Source organism: Equus quagga, chromosome 1 (assembly GCF_021613505.1).
Source record: "Equus quagga isolate Etosha38 chromosome 1, UCLA_HA_Equagga_1.0, whole genome shotgun sequence".
Taxonomy (NCBI): Eukaryota; Metazoa; Chordata; class Mammalia; order Perissodactyla; family Equidae; genus Equus; species Equus quagga.
The window spans coordinates 174,347,994-174,363,459 of record NC_060267.1 but is presented as its reverse complement, the minus strand read 5'-3'; the positions used below and the strand labels follow the sequence as shown (position 1 = coordinate 174,363,459).

General features: G+C 45.7%; 1 protein-coding gene across 3 annotated transcripts in view; it reads right to left on the bottom strand.

The window, feature by feature from the left end:
* ZBTB38 (zinc finger and BTB domain containing 38) overlaps positions 1 to 15,466 on the bottom strand; it is a 76,724-nt gene that overhangs the window by 29,312 nt on the left and 31,946 nt on the right. For 2 of the 3 annotated variants that reach the window (XM_046660992.1, XM_046660982.1), the window contains one exon: positions 14,151 to 14,255. The gene's annotated coding sequence lies outside the window, so the exon portion shown is untranslated. Of the gene's footprint in view, positions 1 to 14,150; positions 14,256 to 15,050; positions 15,460 to 15,466 lie in introns of those variants that run through there. The other variant, XM_046661001.1, reaches the window with a different exon arrangement.

Genomic DNA, 15,466 nt, shown 5'->3' with positions numbered 1-15,466 from the left:
TGAGGAAAACCAATACTGAGGGGGAAGGAACCTGAGGAAAACCAATACTGAGGGGGAAAGAGCCTGAGGAAAACCAATATTGAGGGGGAAGGAGTTGGAGGAAAACCAATAGTGAGGGGGTAATGGGATGTGTCAGAATCACCTGGAGGCCCCTCTTAAAAATTTAGTTTCAGGGCAGCGCCAGGGCCAATTGGTTAAGTTTGTGCACTCCACTTCAGCATCCTGAGCTCACAGGTTCAGATCCTGGGCGCGGATCTTGCACTGCTCGCCCAGCCACATTGTGGTGGCATCTCACATAAAATAGAGGCAGACTGGCACAGACGTTAGCTCGGGGCCAATCTTCTTTACAAAAAAAAAAAAGAAATAAAACATTTTACTTTCTTGGTCCTACCCTAGACTGACTGAATCAGAATAGCTAGGGTTAAGGTCGCAGCAATGGATTTTTAACGAGTTCCAGGTGTTTCTCAATAAAGGCTAGGTTTGACACTGTCGGTTTCCTAATGCTGCTGGAACATTTTACAGGTTTTCCCCACTATCTGAAAGTTTGCTTTTATGAAAGACCTACATTAGCATCGGTTTTTACTAACCGAGTGAAGTGTGAAGAGGATTTTCGCTTTTACAAAAAAGGGGGAAAAGTGACAGTAGCGTGCAGCATTTGGGTTGCAGCAAGCCATTTCAGAGGCTAAGCAGCCAGACACGTCCCTGTATTTCAAGTTTTCCACGTCAGCCACAGCAGATGATGAACCTCGACCTTCACCATCGAGGCAGGTAGACAGAGAAGAGGGTTCGACATTAGTGACCTGCCTGCCCTGGTGGATTCAGACGAGGAGGAGAGGTTAATAGACGGTCCTCTTCCTCTCTCTCCTGTACCTCCCACCACCCCAAAATCGCACAACTCAGCCTAACACACCACATCACCCCGCCTTCCGCGGTGCTCGCTGTCTTCCCGACTCAGGAAAGTGAAACCACACTGTACACATGTTATTTCTACGTGATGTAGGCTGTGTATTTAGCATATCATTCCTGCTTTTGCTGTACGTTAGGGTTATTTTAGGTTTTACGTGTTATTTGGTATAATTTGGTAGGTTATTTTTTGGGTGTGGGAATGCTCAAAAATTTTTGCCACATAAATTAACGGTAATTGTTTCTTTGTTTTATGCCATTTCAGCTTATGAAAGGTTTCATAGGAACACTCTACTTTCGGATAGCAGGGGGAACCTGTACGACAAACTTGGTGGTTTAAATCAACAGAAATGTATTCTGTCACAGTTCTGGAGGCCAGAAGTCCAAAATCAAGGCATCAGCAGGGCCGTGCTCCCTCTGAAGGCTCCAGGGGGAGAATCCTTCCTTGCCTCTTCCAGCTTCTGGGGGTTCCAGGCATTCCTTGGCTTGTGGCTGCGTAACCCCAATCTCTGCCTTAATTTTCACATGGCCTTCCCCTCTTTATATGTCTGTCCTCTGTGTGTCTCTTAAAAGGACACGTCATTGGATTTAGGGGCCACCTGATAATCCAGGATGAACTCAATGCAAGATCCTTAAAAAACTTACATCCGCAAAGACCCTTTTTCCAAATAAGGTCACACTCGCAGCTTCAGGGATGTGGACAGAGCTTTTGGGGAGCCACCGCTCAACCCACTACATACCCTATGGCAATAAGTCACCTGGATGAATGGGAGAAGGGACTGTGGTTCCAGAACGCCAGGCTAAGTTCCCCAACAGAGGCAGGAAGAAGACAAAGAAAAGAGGGAGAGAGAGAGAATGGTTGCAGGGACGCCTAAGATCTACAGCTACACTCCCCAGTCTTGCGCTGCCCAAGGGGCGCAGGCCACTACGTCTCCAGGCAACGAGGCCATCTGAAAGTCCTACACAGAACGGAAGGAATCACCACAATCATAAATTAACAAAATGCTAGGCCGTGCTACCCTCAAAATATAGGCAAGAGCTTTGAAGGGCTGAAAAGACTTCCAGTTAATTCACTCTCTACACTAAATTAATTTAATATGAAGCTAGGATTTCAGCTCTAAGATACTGTGGCCTTTTCCTCCTCACCAGCCTCGTAGCTTCCAGTTCAGACAACAGGTCATGAAGGTGGCATGGGACTGGTTATTTCTGTCTTTTGAAATGTTTCCTTAGGAGCAGACCATACTCTCAGTCGCCAACCCTAAAGTAGGTTCAGCTATACCTCCCTTCTCATCGCCAACCAGGGTCCCAAAATCTTCACTGAGAGTGGATTGCCCCTCATTTTTACATTGATACACGTTCCACCATTAAAGTCCTACATTATAATTGTGTCAGTTCCCTGACACCCAGTTTTCTGTCCTCTAACATAGGAATTTCTCTTCTTGGCAACAGAGTTTGCAAGGCCAGAAGGTCAGTGGTGGGTGGGGAGGGTGGAAAGGAACCAGGTGCTGCTTTGAGGTTCAAGTTGCAGCCAGGGAACAACAGTCTTCAGAATCTGATTCTTAGTGTGGTCAAAACTACCTCACTGCACATGCCCACGGTATAATGTAGAAGGCACACCCTCCAGACCCACCCCCTAAGACTGTCCCAAAGCACCTCCTAGCTAGCAAGTTCACAAGGACTAGTCTCTATGCAAATCTATCTCTGTGCTTTGCCTCAGCTTCTGGAACAATGCTCCCCAAACATTTAACGTGCACGAGTCAGCTGGGGGGCTTGATCAGCGCATTTTCTGACACAGTGGGTCATGTATGTGTGGTCCATCTTCATTTATGTCAGGGTGGAGATGGCTGGGGTACACAACCAGCTTTAAGGTTTAAACAAACAAAGCTTCCTTACCTGCTGGAGAAATGATAACAGTTATAATGGTGATGGTGAGGTTGCCAATAAGAACAAAAGCTAAGAAGCCAATGAGAACAAAAGCTAAGATTTACTGAGCACTTTCTACGTGCCAGGCCCTGTGCTAAGTGCTTTACAGACAGTATGACTCACTTAGCACGAAGAGAGCTGCGGAAAACGGGAGTGGTTAAAAGATGTTTAGAAAACAGGGAAGGTATTATAAATTCCAGGATATGCAGAAGGTCAATCAAGCGTCAACAGAGAGAGAAGACAGTTTTCACATTGTCCCAGTCTAGGACTAGTTAGGAAGTTAGTAACTGCTTGATATTTCAGAAAGCATCCTTGGGCCATGCAGGTCAATAACACAGACCAGGTATATCAAGATATGCCTGCTGTCCTTTGCTGTCGTCCATGGCCTGATGCCATCCAGATTAGCCAAGGAAGGCTGGCTCCATTTGGCTGCCTTGGGAGTGACATGCCTGGATAAGGAGAGGCTTCCTTTGGTGGGTTCTTCCTATTCCGTCCTGAGATGGGCACACTGAGCACTGGGCAGCTTAATCAAGGCTGCCATGTCTGGTACCTTTCCAGCTGTCCTCAGATATACATGCTGTATGCTGGGGCTAACCTGACAAGTCACTTTGCCTATATGAGATGGACACAGTTTATATCCCAAGTGGCTCTTTTATTTGCTGTGACATGGAGAAGGTTCAACAGCCATGACTTTTCCTTGGGCTGGGTCTCAACGAGCTTCAGGACCAACGTTCTGCAGGAAAAGACTGGGCAGGCTGCCACTGAGGAAATCTAGATTGGGGGATTGAGTCAGATGTTGTAGCCCTATAACTGGCATGCAAAGTAGCAGTCCAGAGGCTGACCTGCAGAGCTGTTTCATTTGGCCTCACAGTATTTAAAAAAATTTTAATGCTCTCCAGTGTGCAACAATCTAACCACTCTATCTTCTTCTTTTTTTTTCCTGAGGAAGATTCGCCCTGAGCTAACATCTGTGCCAGTCTTCCTCTATTTTGTATGCGGGTTGCTGCGAGAGCATGGCTGATGAGTAGGTCTGTGTCTGAGATCTGAACCCACGAACCTGGGCCACTGAAGCAGAGTTGCCAGACTTAACCACTATGCCATGGGGCTGGCCCCGACTCTACCTTCTTGTACCCAGCCCACAGTGAACACTCACATGACCTTCCTGCCTCTGTGTCTGAATTTTAGACTCTAATCTATAATAACATAAGTATAATCACTTAAAAGTTTTATTCTGCCTGCAACATTTCCATCTCTGTACAGTGGTTCACTGTCCTCCTAAAATTTAAATGGTGAGCTATCACTATTCAGGCTTTCAAAACTACTGAAGTAGTCTATCTCAATGAAGGACAGGTGCTGAGAAGCCTTAACACGGAATATATTTGGGTCACATAATATTTCTTCAGGATCCTTCCAGTTTGTTCATTCCCACATGGAAAATTTCTAAATATATAAATCCTGGGGGGCAGATAGCAAATTCTTCACTTTACCTCAAAAATCACTTTAATCATAGGGTCTGTTCAAGTTTCGAGAAGGAGGTGATAATCAACTCCTAGTCAGCACTCCACAAAACCAGACTCACACTCTCAGAGGCAGCCAGCTCGCCCTTTTAGAAGAGGGTTCCATATTCACCATTAGCAGGTGACGTACTGAGGGAAGCAGTAACTGCTGAGAACGCACAGGCCTTTAATGGTAGCTCCTGACTGGGTCAGAGCATTCTGAATCGATATCATGCTCCATCAACGTGTCACACAAATAATTCCAAAAATCAGATGGCAGAAATGGAGCCTGGACTACCTGGCAGTCAGGGCTTCAAACAACGGGGTCAACACAATAAAGCATATCCACTGAGATCACAAGTGTCCTCTGGGAAACTTCGAGAACTACTCAATGGAATAATGGCAGTCAACCCAAGACTATACTCTAGAGAAAATTCTGCTCTAGAGACATGGGGTGGGGAGGGGTGGGGGGTGCAGAGCTGATCCCTTTGGTCTGGAGAGCAGTCTAGATGTCTCTGGTGCTGGTGGGGACCTCCTGGAGGAACGCTGCTGGTGCTCTTGCCTTGTTTGGCCATGCCTCCTCCCCACCGTCAGCAGACAGCCCCACATTCCCAGGGGTTTCCCACCTGATTTCAGATACAAAACGCCCATGTACAGAGATCACTTTTACGGACCGGGGCTCTCAGAGATTTATGTGAGTCCAAGTACATGCTTTCCTTATGTCTTTCCTTCTCCCCTGTTTTCCATCATTTCTCTTCCACCTCCCATTTTTCCAGTTTGAAGCCACTGCTGGCAATACTGCAATCTCTGGATGGAGGCCAGGCATGGCAGCACGGACCTCGGCGGCAGCACGGGACCGTGAAACAGTCACCTCTTCCCAGGTTCAGGAGATGCCAGTGACCGGCAGAGCTATCAGGCAAGCCCGTCGGTAGGTCTGACCCACAATTAGAGGCACAAGAGCTCGTCCACTGTGAAAATGCCACAAAAACTCTGGCTGGTCACACAAGTGAATGCACAATGGTTTAGACAAAAGAAATCAACTGGGGAAAATTGTTGGGCGGGAGGAAGGAAGAATGTTAAGGGAACTAAGTTCCGTTAGCTTTTGCCAGTTTCACCCCCCCCCCTCAAAAATTTAATGAAAACTGAATGAAGGTTTCTGGCAGGAGTCAGGTATCCAAATAGTTCCCCTGCTCACCTGTTTTCGAGTGAAATTATCTGGGGACACGGCAAACAGGGAGCAATTACATTAATAAATAAGTTGTCTACATTAAAAAAAGTAAAATTCCCAAAACAAACCCAAACCCACTGCAAATAAAAACCCACAATAGGCTGTTTAGAAAAATTATGCTTTAAATATACTGATCTAAAAAAAATCTAAAGAACAGGCTGTTCTGAAGCACAGCTCGAGTTTCTGCTTGTGCTTTCATTTTAGAAAACAAATGCTCAGAGACTCCACAGTGGGAGGGGTTTCACACAGGGATGCAAGCTCGCAGAAAATGGCCACGGGCTTGGAAACCTCAACACAACAAACAGGACCCTCAGGGGCCTGCTGGGAAGACGGGGGCCTACCTTTCACAAGAGGAATTGTCTGGAGACAGACAGAACCTTTTTTTCCGATCAGTAACATAAATCATGGCCTCCAAAGCACTCGTTTGCTGAACTTCACAGTGACTAATCACCCAACGTTTACTATCCTCCCTGAGCAAGGGGACCTCATGGGGGGAAAAATGGGTCATTTTTAATGGAAGGAAGCTGCTAGGCTTAGAGGTAAGACTCCCATTTAAACTTCATAAAGAAAAAAACAAAAGACCTCAAAAAGTATTTGCTAAAAGAGAGAGAAGTGCAAATCGTCTTATCAGAAACTCCTATCATTAAATAGAAAAGAGAGTCTTAAAATAGATCCTTCAGACGTGGCAAAAAGCTCTTGAGTGATTTCCTAAAATGTCAAAAAATAAAAATTAAGAATATTAAATATAGAACAGAACAGGGTAAGAAACTCACTTTGCAACGTATATTCATTTAGGAAAGAATGTTCTCCCAGGTAATTTATGGTTCTGCTGTGCGAAAACTCAACTTACAGCGCACAGTGGCTAAAGAAACTCCAGAATTGCTAGACCTTGACAGGAAAAATTTTAAAGGTCAAGTTTTTTTTTTCACCCTATTTAGCACAGCACTCGGGGTAGGCCCGTTCTCTAACATCTGAGTAAAACCCCACTCGGGGCTTCATTTCACTGCCACGTCATCGCTTTTTCCGTCTATCCTAGTGCCTTCTGCTTCCTCAAAGTGGTCCTCCCACCCCCTCCCGTTGTAGAGCGAAGGTGGAACCCGCATTAGCCCAAGGGAAGGGCAGACACGCAGCAGAAGGCACGGTTCCGCAGGAGGCACCAGGAAGCAGGCGCCACCCTGGCTGCTGTAAGACAGTAAACTGCTTCCCCCAGGAGCCTCAAAGGCAGCACCGCGACCTTGGGAAATCTTGCCCTTTGAGTCCATGTCAGGGACGGAGAATAAATCGGTTTAAGCAGGGGCAGACCAGAATGCTGAGTGGGTTTTTAAAAAAGGAAATCCTCACTTTCGTCTACAATCGAATCAACATTCTATTAAGGCTCATCAAAAATCTCCATTCTCACATGAAAATGCAAAGAAAATGCACAGAATGGGGAGAGCGCGATTCTGAACGCAGGTCTCTCTTGCCTGGCAAGATCATAAATTCAGTTTTGTTTTTACTGCATCGGTTGTCGTATTATCTAATTATAATCTAAAAATAATCAAAAGTTGTTCTAACAAATGAACAGGAAAAATAATACAAACAAAATGGGGCCTAGAAACAACATCCAACTCACAAAGCAGGAAGCAAAAGCTGCTGTCTCCTTCACCTGGCACAAAGTCGGCCTTCACGGGCGCTGAGCTAACCCCAGGATGCCCCTCTAGCACGTCAACAGCCACCGGATCGCTCGTGGAAATGCACCCTGGGCTGAACACACGCGTGGCAGTGGCCAGCAAAATGGGCTGTGCGAGCTGGGTGCTCTTCTTGGTACTCCCTGAGAAAATGTTTAATTCCCCTCAAAATTAAATTGTTGTACATATAGCTCAGTAATTTTTATTTTAAAAAGAGAGAAAAAATACCTTAAAAAATAGGAAACAGCCCTCTGCATCTCCCAGTTTAAAAAGAAATTTTCTTGACTACCTTAATTGACAAGAATCCAAGTGCATCAGCAGGGCCCGGAAGTCTGCATCATACGGTGGGTCTGCTAGAAGCCCGGCAGGCACCATGGTCCTCTCTCCCCAAGAGAAGAGTTCCAGCCCCTCCTTAGGTTCTGCTTGCTGACTGCCATCTCCTGCTCTCCTGAAAACCCTCCTTAGGACAAGACCACCTGTTTCTGCAGAGAGTGTACTAGATGGGGCATAGCACACTGGGTTCTGTTCCCAGCTTGCCACTAGCTGGGTGACCTTGAGCAAGTCCTAGGATTTCCCTCGACTCCTGTTTCCTTATCTGGAATGTGAAGAGGTTGGGCTACTTTATTTCTAAGGTTCTTTCCAGCCATAGAATTTGAAAAACATAATTCTCTACCTTCCATTTTGATTGATTCCCAGTCAGCAAGAATCCTCACTTCCTCCAAAGCAGACACTCTCTCCTACCTTTTTTTTTTCGAGGAAGATTAGCCCTGAGCTAACATCTGCCAATCCTCCTCTTTTTGCTGAGGAAGACTGGCCCTGAGCAAACATCCGTGCCCATCTTCCTCTACTTTTTATATGTGGGACGCCTACCACAGCAACGGCTTGCCACACGGTGCCATGTCCACACCCGGGATCTGAACTGGTGAACCCCAGGCCACCGAAGCGGAACGTGCGCACTTAACTGCTGCGCCACTGGGCTGGCCCTCTCCTACCCTTAAATTCATGCACTTTCCTCAAAAGCATTGTGGGGTAATGGCAGGACCCCAAGTCTGGCTAGTACCAGGGTCTCTATGAGGACAGTCGGAGGGACCCCTGGAAGACCCCAGACATGGAGTTTACCATCTGCTTATCTCAGCACCTCTGCTTTTCTGCTGGAAAGCAGGTGGCATGACCATACATTAGAGCTGGAAGGAACCTTAGCCATCACTGAGCCAAACCTTCTCTGGTCACAGGTGAAGAAACCAAGCCAGCAAAGCTACCCAAGTTGCTTTCCCAAGGTTGCACAGTGGGTCACGGGGAACAAGTCGCAGGCCTCCCGCCTGGCCTCGCACGCCGTGATCTTTTACCTCCCCCCAGCCCCCTCTGCAGGGCTCTGGGCTCTTTCCCTCACCCCCTGTAGACTTCCTCCGGGCTCCACACACTTACAGAGCACCTCTGGACAACCCCCCAAGGAACTGTTTTAAACTTTCAAACTGGCATAGCAACCCTGTGAACATTTAGCCTGGCACAGGGACAGTGACAGCTACAGCAAAACACAGAACGATTGATCTTATCAGAGCAGAAATCCATCAGTGTTTTCACTCTGAAAGCAAAGCCTGCAGCAGCACATGGCTGGTAGATAAGGGCAGGTGAGGGAGAGAGGGAGGCCCCACGAGGGTGGGGTCCTGATCTGATACCTGGCACAAAGCTGGTATTCGTTGAACAAATTCAAGTTTGCACATTACCTCTGCTCCATTTGCTTCTCGACAGAAATTCTGAGGTTACAGTAATATTAGGGACGAAGATCTCTAAGTCTCTAAGCTAAAATCAGGAACAACGATCTATTTCCTACTCTCACTATGTGGCTCGGGAAACAACTGACTTTGGAGTCAGGTAAGACCCAGGGTATGAAAATCTGATCTCATGGGCCACATTACTGAGCCTCTTTGCCTCAATTTCTACCATACCAGGTTATTTTGAGGTTCTGATAAGATGGCTAAGATAATGCACATAAGGTATAGAATGGACTCCATGAAAGTCAGCTCTGTCTTCTCCCCTGAGGGCTATGGGTATAGACAGGAAACCCTGTTTTTAGGCAAGACTCCAGGCCTTTGGCATCCTCCTCCAAAAGAAGCAAACCATCCACGGAATGCCAACAACATTATAAAATGACTCAGTATAGTTTTAATAAATATATTCCCGTTAAGTCATCTGATTTTTAAATTATGTACAAGGAACGTAGAGCGCAATTCAAGCTACACAAGTCAAATATGTTTTATATTCTCCAGACATTGCTTACACCAAACACACATAAATGTCTCAATTCTTTCTTGTGAATAAGGAAAGAAGCTAGGACTAGGAAGAAAAAAAGGATAAAGTATTTTCTCATCTATAAAATGAGGTTAGGATAGATGAACAATGTGAATTAGCCTAAAAATTATATGATTCCAACATGCAGAGAAAGAGGGAAATAAATAATGACACAGATGTTTATCAACCAGAAGACACAGAGTCAGATAGATAAATGCATCAAAATATTTTAACGGCATGACTGCAACGTTGCTGCCATTAAATATATTATTGGTAACAACAATTAAAGTTACATTGGTTTTGCAAATTCTGGGCATAGGGACAGGGTGTCACCACTTACTCCACAGGAAAAGAAGCTGATCTGGGGGCTGCGTGTTGCCCCATACTGCTGTGGATATACTGCACACGGCAATGGTGGGGTGTGACAACAGCACCATTCCTTGACTATCTGGGATCCATTTGTTTTGTTTTTTTTTTAAGATTTTATTTTTTCCTTTTTCTCCCCAAAGCCCCCCGGTACATAGTTGTGTATTCTTCGTTGTGGGTCCTTCTAGTTGTGGCATGTGGGACGCTGCCTCAGCGTGGTCTGACGAGCAATGCCATGTCCACGCCCAGGATTCGAACCAACGAAACACTGGGCCGCCTGCAGCGGAGCGCGCGAACTTAACCACTCGGCCACGGGGCCAGCCCCTGGGATCCATTTGTTTTTATCTTACTACAAATATAATCTATAAACATTGTTAACGATACAGATATAAAACTTTTGAGCACAGACATGTCTCTCATAGAAACTGGATTTGAATTCAGCATATCGAGTTCCAGGTTTACCCCTTCCTCTGCTTCCTAGAAATTGGCATTTGTCAATCTTCATCGCAGCAGTCATTGCTTGTTTAAAATGAAGATTCTCAGGGGCCCTACCCCAAATTTACTGAATGAAAATCTCTGTGCCAGGGACCTGGCAACCTACAATTTAATAAATTCCCCAGATGGATTCTTATGTATACTAAATTGCAGGTCACTTGAACTGTCACCTAGATTAGCAATAGTGGGAGGTATGCTCTTTCCGTGATAAAATTAACATATTAGAATGAGTCATAAAGATAAGGCTTTGTGTACAGATGCACCTTATGTAGAAATTTACATTTCTATAGAAGGTAGTAAGTTGAAGAGAATCAACATTTATTAATTGCCTACTATGGTATAGATCCTGACCAAATTACATATTACTCAATCTTCAAAATAATCCTATTTGAGTTATGGATGGAAAAAGTTAGGCTGAGGGAGAGAGTAACTTTTCTGAAGTCACAAGCCTGGAAAATGGCCCAGCTAGGTTGTGAAACTAGATTTATCTGACCCCAGTCTTCTCATTCCATTGTACTAAGCTCATATGCCCATGAAAACACACACACACACACATACACACTCTCTCTTTCTCTCTCTCTCTCTCTCTCTCTCTCTCTCCCTCTCACATCATACAACAGCCATATGGTAAAAGGCAAAGTAAAATTAAATTACTTTTAGAAAACTTTGCATCAACAGAAATGTAGTTTTTAAAGAGCTTCCTATCAACAGATATACTTTGGTCAGTCTGCTGACAGGAGAATAAAGTGTGTGACTATCGAAACCACATTTAATAGTCTGAATTTTAGTAATGAGAAGTGTATTTTGGGGCTTGCTAGGGTCAAACTTAACAGTGACTCTTGATTTGTGCAAGATACAAATTTTTGCAAATAAAACCGCTTAATATTCATCCTGTAAGTCACAGTACCTTAGAAAGGAAAACGCCAACAAACATGTGATCTAGCCCTTGTCAATCCAATGGTCTTCCTGGGCCTCACCCCTCCCCCTCCAGCGTCTCAGACTCTAGGCTCTTTCCACTGGGAAACCTCCTTCTCCTGGCTTCTGGAGTCACGTTCTCTTGTGGTTCTTCCTTGTTTTATTGCCAGACTTCTCTCTAGGTCCTTCTTTCTTTTCTCCTAAGGCTCCATCTTCAACCTTTGCCTCTCTATATTTTCTCTCTGGAAAATCTCTTCCCCTACCTCTTGATTTTTTCTTATATCCCAATGACTCCCAAGCCAGCCTTGGCCTTCCTCTGGAGTGCAAAGCCCCAGTCTGTCTGGGGGACGTCACACTTTAACACCTCAAACTCAGCACCTCTAAAATGCAGCCTCTCATACCGTTTTCCAAGTTTCCTTCATGGGTACCACTGCTTTGGAAATGTCAGCGTCAGCTTTAGCTGTTCCTTCTCTACTGAGATGTCAGATTGTGTCAATTCTTTCCTTTGCATCTGCTCCTTTCCCATTTCACTGCTACCACCTCAGGCCTTCCCGCCCCACTTCTCCTTGGTGGACCGTGGTAGCCTTCTAACAGTCTCGCTGGCTCTGGTGTCTGCCCTGCCTTTCCTCTCCATCTCCCCTTGAGCTACCCACAAGAGCATGCTCCTAATGCACAGCCATGACACTCCCCTGTTCAAATATCCTCAGTGACTCCTACTGGCTAATACATTCAAATTTCCCAGCTTGACATTCCACACCATTATCATTCGGCACTGAATGTTCTCCAGCTTCATTTCCCACTCGAAGCCTACAGAGAACAGTTCTAACTCAACTGGACGCGGCGTCTTTCCCTGAATATGGTCCATGCCGCCTTGTTCTCCTGCTATTCCTCCTTTCTCAAATGCCTCCTCCCCATCTCTTTGATGGAAACTCCACATCCTTCAAGGACTTGCTTAAATGCTTTTTCTCAAGAGCCCCTTGACTCCTAAAGGTAAAAGGGACTTCTTCCTTCTCAAATTACCAAAATATCTTTTTCTGATGTTTACCACACAGTTATTTCTGCATATTTTATTTCCTCACCTACAAAACAGGGTCTGAGAGGGAAAGGAGCAGATCTTTTCGCTGCAGAGCCCTTCACTGTCCCCAGCACAGTGTCATACTCAGAGGAGGTACACAACATTTGGTGTGTAACATTTACAGAGCAACTACAAGTTTGCAAAGCGCATTCACATTCACCAGCTCATTTGTTCTATTTGGAGCTTAAGTTTACTACAAGTAGCCTTCTAGACTTACAATCTGATTTCTGTTATTTAACACAATTATTGGAGCTGTCTCTAACTTTGCCCCAAGTAAATTAAAGCATCTTTTCAATTGCTTTATTTTTGTACACTCAGAGTCCTGTGGGGCCTACAAAGCTAAAAGAGAAGAGCATTTTGAGTCAAAGAAGGCCCCTTGCCGAACTGCTTTTTTCTCTGCCTAGAGGTAGAGTGTACACATAAAAGGCCTCTGTGAGCAGGTAACAGGAATGGCAAAATCAAAATTTAACAAAGAAGTAAGAAATTCATTTCTGAAGATTTCAAAAAAGATTTTCCTATATCTCCAATTGGAATCTTATTTATGGGTCAATCTCCAACATCCCTGGAGTTGATATTCTAGCATGTTAACAACAGAAATCTCTAACAGTTGAACAATAATTTCTTGCTAAGAGACTGGGCATGACTACTACGATTGTGAAAACATAGGAATCTGTTTGGTCTTGAATACCCAAGTGCCCAAAGGAGCTCAATCACCATCTACTGAATGAACAAATAAATGAACAAACTCAGAGAAGGCCTTACTATTGTTTATAAAGTGAAAGTATAACTTTTAATGGATGGATGCAAGCATATATTAAATTTGAAAAAAGTGGAAAATTGCATTGAGGGGCCAGAAATGTGAGATGTCAGCCACTCGGGTCTCTTGCTGTGACGGCTCCCAGTCTGACCGCTGGAGAAGCAGGTGAAGGGGGGGGAACGGCAGGCCTCAGCCATCTGACTATGCCTCTTTGGAGTTTAGGCTGTAAGCTCCTTGAACTTCGCAGTCCTGGCATTGTACTTGGCATACAGAGTGTGCACTATAAACGTTGTCCGAGATGCAAAGCCCTCCACAACCTGCCTGCGTTTTCACATTTCAATCCTTCACATCTATTCTTCCTTACCTCATAAAAGTACTGTGAGGAGTAAATAAAAACACAGCACTCAGAGCCTTTAACGTATTGCCTTGCACACACACACACACACACACAAGTGCTCGCTAAGTGGCAGCTGTTACTCTCACCATCTGGGGCTTTGTATATGCCTCAAAGGTCGAGTTGGGTGTGCTAGGCTGTCAGTATGTCTGCACAAACTGCAAGTGACCTGGGGCGGCTCTTCACGCCTGCATTCCCAGCGCCCAGCACGGTGCTCACCCTGAGCAGGCCCTGAAGCTGGCTGCATGACTGAGCACCCAAGATCCAGGTTCCAGGCCTGCCTCCACCCCAGCCCACTGGTCACCCGGAAGAGCCGTTGAACCTCTCCGGGCCTCCGTGGTGTCTGTGGGTCCTTTGGGCCTGGAGAAGCTAGAGATCTAGAGGGGACTTAGAGAAGCTTCCATGACAGCCACCGGCAGAAGTGCAATGAGAAGCCAGTTGTCCTGAAGCCCGTTCACTTAGCTCCCCCTTCATCACGCTGACACATCATGTCTCCTTAATAGCAGTTCCCTTAAATGTCATCGTCACTTTGTAATCCCCAAACCTGGTAGATCGCTGGCACAAATCATATGACCCTTTCAGCCCCTCAGGAAAACCATTTCCTATCTCAAGTAGACTAAAGAGAGACGCAAATCCCGTTACCTCAGTTAGAACAGACCAGCCTTAACAGAGTTAGTTTCTCGTGCTTTGGAAGAAATCACTTGGAAATCCTTGGTTCTGAGTCCTCCATCTCCTCCACATCGAGATCTAAAAAAAGGAAAAAGAAAAAGCACAGTGTCCCATGACGAGCTGCCAGGATTTGCCGTTTCAGCAACAATAGCAAGCGCAATTAGCGTGTGCATTGAACACCTACTACCAGTCAAGCACTGAGCAAGGAGATCGACGCACGTGAGCTTGCTCACACAAGAACACCTCCTCGGATGCAGGAGACATTCCCCCATTTTACAGCTACACAAAAAGAGGCTCTGAGAGGTCATGGAATTTGTTCAAGGTCACACAGCTGGTTCATGTCAGACCTGTGACTTAAACCAGGTTCAACTGACTGCAAAGCCTGGGTTATTAACCTGTAAGGCAGGGTTTTAAAAACTTCTTGACAGTGACCCACCATCCTCAAAAATTACATTATATAAACTGAAACCCCAAAGTCTCAAAACAATGCTTACTCTTACTACATGCAACGCACTCTGATATTTTCTATTCTATTCTTTTCTAAATTGCATCATATAGACTATATCTGTTTAAAAACTTCCAGGAGTGACCCTCTAAACTGATTGTACAATCTTCTAATGGGTCCCTACTCTTGTTGGAAAAACACTACACTTAGATACAGTACCTCATTAGAAGTTTCTCTGAAACCACGGACTAAATCCCCTTATGTTTTTTAACCGTAAGAACTGACCAAGTAGTTGAGCTTCATAATTAGGAGAAAAGTTTTTAACTTTTAAAATATGTATAAGGCACCATAACACAGATCATCTATAATGGATCCTTGGACGGGATATTCAATTAGGGCCAAAGTCCAGACTGGAATTAGTCACTTACCTACAGCAGAACAGGAGCTATAAAGTGGAACGGCGGACAGCCTACAATCTCAGGTGATTTACTAGACACCCCGCAAAGCAGCGGCTACCAGCGGGCGGTGTGTTGGACAACAGAGCAGACCTAACTACTGCACAAGTAGGAGGCTGAGATTGCAAGCCCCTGGGGGCAGGGCTCTGCCTTTGCGTGTCCCATTCAAGTCCAGGGGCTTCGTGCGGAACCAGGGAAATCCTCCGGGTCCCCCAGGCTCAGGACTGGGGTCCGAGTCGCAGTCGGGGAGGGGAGGAACGACTGTCAGCGCAGTTCCGGAGCCCGTTGGACCGGAGCCACCGCGTCCCCGGCCCTCGGCTGCGCATTTCTCCGCGGCCCCCGCCCTCCGGCACAGCCGCGCCGCGGGGCCACCGGACGCGGGGCCACCA